Genomic DNA, 7,539 nt, shown 5'->3' with positions numbered 1-7,539 from the left:
TCCACGCCAGCCCTTTTTCGGCCCGAAACCCTTCGTTCCCTCCCGTTTTGGTGCGCTGTCAAAATGTATGATTCACGATACGACGCTATTAAAATGGACAACGGTGGTGGCGATAGTTGCCTCTTTTTTTCCCCTCCCTCGAAAACGCGCCGAAAGTACCACGGCACCAAAGTGGAGGAACGGCACTAACGTGGAGGACCGGAGAGAGGTAATGATTGAACAAATCAGACTGTTATCGACAGATTACGGCCGATTGGAAGTGCAACCCAAAAAAAAAAGAAAAAGAAAAGCACACGCACTCGAATACGGAACACGGACTGTGGGAGCGAAAATCTGGAGCTGGCGAAAACTTCCTCCCAAAAAAGATTAATGGAGGCGCCCATTGCTTTTTTAAAAATAACGGTCACATGGGATCGCAAATTAGCGCTTCGTGTGTTGGTACGGGCATTGATAAACGCTTGAACAGCTATTAATTCATGCGCTTCGATGAGATTGGTCGGTCGGTAAATGTGTATTTACATTATCGCGATTATCCAGCGATGGAAGTTGCGGCTGTGCCACGTGAGGTACCTGGCGCCTCCATGAGTATAATCGAAGGTTTATCCACGAAGGAGTCGAATGCAACATCCCCTGGCCAGTATTACTCAACATAAAAATACTTTTTTAATTTAAAATAATTATCTAGAAAACTGATTCTTAACTAACACAAAAATAATGTCTTTTGGCAGTAAGAGTTAAAAATGAAGGTTCAATGGAACAAATTTAATCTATCAAGTACAATTTATAGAATGTTAAAGGATGCATTTATACCACATACAACTGTATTACCAACTCCGAATGTATGTTTTCTTAAAAATTATTTCCTAAAGGCATGTACCAAACTTTTTTCTCCACTACTTTTGTTCTACATTCTTCATGACATTGAAATGTTTCTTTGAAGAAACTTATTAATAAATTATGTTTGTTGCATTTGTTTTAAATCATAATTCAATTAAAAATCCAAGTAAAAATATTATAAAATAACAATGACGCTGTTTGTTTTACCCCTCGATACCCTTATGGTACCTAAAAACTAAAACACTCTAGTGAACGCACATCGGTGGTTTCAAAATCGTAGGTACACGTAGCAAATTGTCGAAATCCATCATCGAAGCGTCAAATTTCTGCAAAAGAAAAGAGAAAAGAATGCATTTGTGACACATTTCAACCGGAGTCGGGGGGGGGGGGGGGGAAATGGCGACGAGGATGGATCGACACGATCGTCAAATGACAAGTAGGAGAAGTGGATGGCTTGCAATGAAAGCTCGTTGCTCGAGTTTAGCGAGAAGGATGGGGAGGGAATTCCCAGGGAGGAAGGGAATGGGACAGCACGAATGCTAAAGTGCGAGTGGTACAGTGTAGTGGGCCACCCTGCACCTTGTCCGTATGTGTGTTGGTACACGCTGCTCACTAATGGATTTGAGTTTGCGATAAGTAAAATGATGGAACACAAAAACACATGTTTTTATCAAAATGACAGATGTTGGAATTGAATCTCTGCCGGTGATGCTCGTCGTTCGTGGTTGTGTGTGGGTGTGTGGGTGTGTGCGTGTATGTTGAAGGCAGGGCAGGAGTGGCCATAACACCACAAGCGGTACTAGCCGAGTATTCAGCACGGCATCCACTTCTGGTGGAACGGAACGGAACGCGCGTTTGCCGAAGCGAATGAATCCGATACGATACGGTAGCAAACATTGAAGTGGCGCTTGCCAGAGATAGCGGACCGAGCCGGGAGCCCGCCAGCTTGGACACGGAAAAACCTACCCAGCCGCCGTAAGTGGACGATATTCCGCAAATATATTTTAGCAGCCCGGTGGCATGCGGCCTGTGAGACTTGAAGTGACGATGAAACGCACTTTTACAACTCGCTTTCTCACTCTTTCTCACACTGCACGCCCGTCGGACAAGAGCCGTACTTCAAATACCGATCCTTACTCTATACTGCCCCCTTAGTTCGCTCCATTTTCCACGAACAAACGAACAAACCCGTCATGCTGGTAACGGATTTTGTAACAAATTAATTTCGACACGACGAAAACCGGCCCGTCCACTTGCTGGCGTGTCTGTCGTTCGTTTGTGCCATCATCGTCATTGTCGCGTTACAGATTGGCCACGCTCACTTTCGGGTGCCGGAGACAGGTCTGCCCGGTGGTTTGGCTGAATGTTGACGAAAAAAATGTTTTCCGGTGAAAACTGTGGTTCACTGAGCTTTTTTCAGTTAGTTTGACTTTTTTATTATAGTCTGACCATAAGTAAATTGAACCAAGGAAAGCGCGCTACTGTGGCGCTTCTAGTGGCGTCAGCCGAAAACTAATATTTTTAATAGTATTGGTAAATAGTAACAATGAAGTTGTGAAAGTTTCAGACCTGTACTATTGGTTTTCGCTAAATGCCGTATAATGGAAATTGATCGACCAAAAATAGCTCCGCACAAATCAGTGGAGCGCCGGTGGACAGATTGACAAAGCCTGGAATCCATAAAAAAGGAAAAAAATAATTTCAATTATTTTTCCTTTGTACAGTTATACATAAGGTTTGTTATAAAAACAGGTTTTTACTATTTACGTGTTCCCTGTTCTTATAAATTCACGTACTTTGTTTTGCTGATTTTTCGACCTGCCATTATTCCAAGGTTGTCTTGGAGTGGTACTGGGCCAATAAGATCCACTTGGTACCAAAACCAAATTTCCCAGAGTTTCGCCTTATTGAAAAATTCTGTGCAATCACAAAACTTCATTTTAGACGAAGTGTTGGAACAGTTAGAGATGTTCTTGGGAAGAGGAAGTGAACGGAGGTTGCGAATACGGTGTCCCCTTCCACGATACGGGCGTTAATGCAAGAACCAAAAACAAAATACGTAAATTTATAAGAACAGGGAACACGTAAATAGTAAAAACCTATTTTTATAACAAACCTTATGTAAAACTGTACAAAAGAAAAATACTTGTCATTTTTTTGTTTTTTCTTTTAATGGGTTCCCGGTCTATTCAATTTGCTCTGTTGCCTAGGTGCTATAGTATTTTGTGCGGAGCTATTTTTGGTCGATCAATTTCCATTATACGGCATTTTGCAAAAAACAATAGTACAGCTCTGAAACTTTCACAACTTCATTGTTACTATTTACCAATACTATTAAAAATATTAGTTTTCGGCTGACGCCACTAGAAGCGCCACAGTAGCGCGCTTTCCTTGGTTCAATTTACTTATGGTCAGACTTTAGTACCCTTTCATTGACGTGTTTTGGTTGATTGTTTTGAAGGATAAAGACTACTACAACAAGATCATTACTACTTCTTACCGAAAATGTCGCGCATTTTATCTTTGAACGGCTTAAAATAAAAAAAATGATGATGATTGTTGTTTAAAAAAAAAAACGTCATCACTCTAAGCAAATTAATATTTATCGTTACAAAAGAAAACATTAAGTGCATAAAGGCATTTACCAATTCAAGTGAAAACTATTTTGGATACTAATTATAACCATAAAGCATAAACTAGTAGAAAAAAGAACAACAACAAATTAATTACAGAATTGGGTATAAAAAAGAAAATAAAATACGATAGTTTAAAACAAAAACTCACTTTGAAGAACATAACTATAAAAAGAATTAAAAAAACTATCGGTTTCTTAATTTGGATCAGTATATCAAGAGCCACTATTAAATAAAGTTTATATTTTGTATCATAAATTGCTTCTCTTTAGTGACAAATAAATGAAAAATTCAATTTAAGACTTCATTGATACTCATTACATCATGTATAACTTTCATAAGGAAAAGTTAGAAAATCTATTTTTGTGCCATTTTTCAAACCTATCCTTTTGGGACAGGGAGCGCTGTATCGTGTATCGCCATTTCTAACCATATCCGGTGATCAATTTCCTAATCAAATTTTCATTCCCCACCCAACTGGCGCACTCCCACTCCGCTCGGAAAACAATTTCCCCCTTAATCGGCTGGGGACACCAGGGACACCAACTCCGGACAGGCACAGTTGTCCAAGCAGCGTTTGCGAGCTTGCGGAAATGTCTGGTACCGGTCCAGGTCCAGCGCTTTCGATATATATTTGCTCGGAAAATATGTTTCTGCCAACCGGCTGAACGCTCACACACACAGACTCGCAGGCACGCACGGGGCCAGCTGTTAGGTCGGTTGGGTGATGCGATAATCATTGGAAATTGTTTGACCGAGTGTTTATCTATCGGCTGCGGCCCCGGTACGGATGGCATGACTACCCTTCCGCCCGAGACCATCCGCACGCACCTCGTGCTTCATCGGCCGCACTCATAATCGCAGCATATGCGCCAAAGTGTACGCAAACATTGCCCGTTGCCGACATGGTTTTCGGAACATGGAATTTCTTGGCGCCGCACGGTTTGACTTTGGGGCGTGATCGGTCAGGGATGTGCGTCCATGAGCGGGGTGGGCAAGCAGTGGTCAGCCGCCAGTTGGCGAGATCTAAGCTAGGGTTGGCAAATTTCTGTTCGGTCATGTACCGTCATGCAACAGAATTATTCCTATTCCAGTACTATGCTAAATACTTCTGGTACAACAAAACGAAAAGGAAAGATACGTATTTTTAGTTTAATATTTTTCTAATTTATCCTTATCTTAATTTTAAATCATACAATATTTGCTTAAATTATACTTTTTAATCATAATCCGTATTTTCTAAGAACTTCGACATTCATTAATTCATAATTTTATGTTAGTTTTATTACAGCAAGCATTATTTTCTCGTTGTTTTCAATTTGAGCCAAGTCTTAACGTCTTCTTAGTATTGAGTTTAAAATTTTTCTGCCTATTCTTGCATTCTTTACAGTAAATATCTCACATGTTTTCCTTACATTTCATGTGTTTTATTATTTGTCAGTAAGTTAGCTCGTTAATCAGTAATTATTTATTTGTGAAACAATTGTTTCATGTTTTCGTTCTCTTTAGTCATAATCGCTACAAACGAGTGATATTATACTCTTTGATTCTAACAAGAAACAATAATGGTACATTTTTCAACTTTGTTATAGTATTTTCCAGCTAGCATTGCCAAATGTTCTCTAATTTAGAATCATTTGATATGAAAGAGGAATCTACAAGGCGTCCAAAACCTTCCATTTCCTCGCACTGTACCGAGAACGGGGCAAGATTTTTGATTTTTCCTTCTGTCGAAAACAGGTAACAACGGCAAGCAACCACCTCTCCACCCCACTCCCCCCCTCCACCTATAAATGGAAGGAAGCAAGCGATGGTCCTCACTTCGTCCTCGGATGCGACCGGAAAGGTTTGTTCCTCTCGTCACATTCACTGGCTTCCTTCCGGTTCCGCTGAGTGAGTGATGCCGCCGTACCGTGCACATACTGTTCCACCTGTTCTACACAGCATCTTCGGTCGCTGGATGAAGGTGAAAACTTTGAAAACGCTGAACTTGACGTAACGACAACATGGGTTTTCCCCACAGATCTCTCCCCCCTTAAGGAGGGTGAAAGGAGGGCGTGAAGCGAGGCACGGATTGGAGAGGGGAAAAGGCCGAAGACCGTGGCACAACGAGTGGTCCTGCATTTGGCATTCGCTTATCTGGCCGGGAACTAAATAATAAGATAACACAGATTTGGAGAAGTTGGGTTCCATGGTGCGGCCCTTCTTTCCCCCACTCTGGCTTTCCGCAGCTCGCATCAATCCCCGTGCGTGCGAGAAAACCCAGCACGATAGCAGCACTTAGTGCCGTCCCAGAAAGGTGAGTTGAACGCTCGGTGGCTAAAATTAATCGAGGAATCGTTTGCACCGATTACCTTGTTGCCGTCGGTTTGCGGTTTCGAGAGCGGTTCTGCGCCGAGCACGTCACTAAACTGACACGAACCCCTTTTCTAGGAGGAGAAATTTTTAAGGATAACTCCCCACCGGCCCCCTCCAAAAAGTCTAGCCTTTTCGGTGGACCTTGGGAACGTCCAGCGTTGGCAGTTCGAATATTCGGGGGAAAGTTTTTAACCAACCATCATGCCCCACATCTGGCTCGGGCAAGGCTCAGCTTGTTCACCTTTTGCTTTTCCACCCCTCCCCTCCCCCTCCCAGAACCTCCTCGATACGATGTGGCCCCGGGATCGGAACAATCCATAAAAGCTAACCATTTATATTCCACCCAGCACATGTCAGGCGCACCTGACACTCCTCGGTAGCATATTGGCGCCATCGGGGTGTTTTTTTTTTTTGGTGCCGAAAAACCCGAGCCCCTTCAGGGGCAGCGAAGAACAATTGGCGAGGAAAAACTGGTTGGCGAAATTTCTTTTCCGGAGACAAAAATTGAAGATCGCGGTAACGATGGGCGCCACGAGGCACGAACGAGCGTTTTCCTCCAAAAGGTGTGTGAGCGTGCTTTTTCTTTCTTTTCCACACACAGCTGTGGTAGCTTTCGCTTTCCACTTGGGGGGTGGTTTAGTTGGTTTCCTTTTGTTTTTTTACACTCAGTGCCACTTTTGTCTTTTACCGTACCGAACAAAAATACCGGAACCGGAAAAAAAGGAAATAAAACTAACTGACTCTGCAGCGGACGCCTTCCCGCCTTCAGGAGCTGTCGATGTGAATGCCACCGGTTTCTTTCGTCCATTTGGTACGTTGCCGGTGGCACAGATGTAATTAATGATTTTCGATTTCCATAAATATATTTTACCACTCAAACACACACACACACACATACACATACACGCCACTGGAAGCTTTAAGGTTTTTTGGCAATCGGTTAGAAAGGAAGGAAACGTTCCGGTGGAAAAAGAAGTTCTGTTTTTTCCCAAAATGTTCATAGGTTGGGAAAAAGGTCCTCGCAGTGCAGTGGGATCAATTTTTGTGACACGCTGATAATTATTCAATTTGATTGTTCAATGGAATTTGTTCCGTTCTTGACAGTTGCGATTTAAGCGAATGGAAAAGGGAGAACTTGTTTTGAATTTAAAAAAGAATAACTTTGGTTTGGATCAAGTTTTGGATCTTGATGTTGTGCAGAATGTTGTAAAAGTGTATTTTTCTGATTATACTGTTTTGAAAATTGTCGTCTCATTTAAATTGAAACGGCTTAAATAGCTTAATATATTGGTTTTCATTCTTTTCATGCTCTGATCAAAATATCATTATTCGGATGCCAAATACCTTTATCTTTGCTTTTTTTTTATAACTTTTGTTTTGTTGCCAATACCTTTATCTTTGCTATTTTCTGTCACTTTTATCTTCTTACTCATTGTCCTTTTCATTTAGAAATATTTTAGTAGTTTTTGGGCTATTGTTGAATCATTACGAAAAAAGTATGAACTGTTTTATTTATTTAAATTTTTCCATTCCTTTTTAAATTTCCTTTCATTCTTGGTTCTATAAACATGTGTAATCGGCACCTTTGGAATTGATTTCAGCTCAACATCTTACTAACGTTTTACTTTGATCAAACTTAGTATAATGTTACAGGTCAAACTAATAGTAATGTCAATTGTTGACGATAATTAGAGAACCACTCGTAAGCACA

The sequence above is a fragment of the Anopheles ziemanni genome, chromosome 3 (genome assembly GCF_943734765.1).
Source record: "Anopheles ziemanni chromosome 3, idAnoZiCoDA_A2_x.2, whole genome shotgun sequence".
NCBI lineage: Eukaryota > Metazoa > Arthropoda > Insecta > Diptera > Culicidae > Anopheles > Anopheles ziemanni.
The sequence above is the reverse complement of the archived record's forward strand: the minus strand, read 5'-3'. Positions refer to the sequence as shown.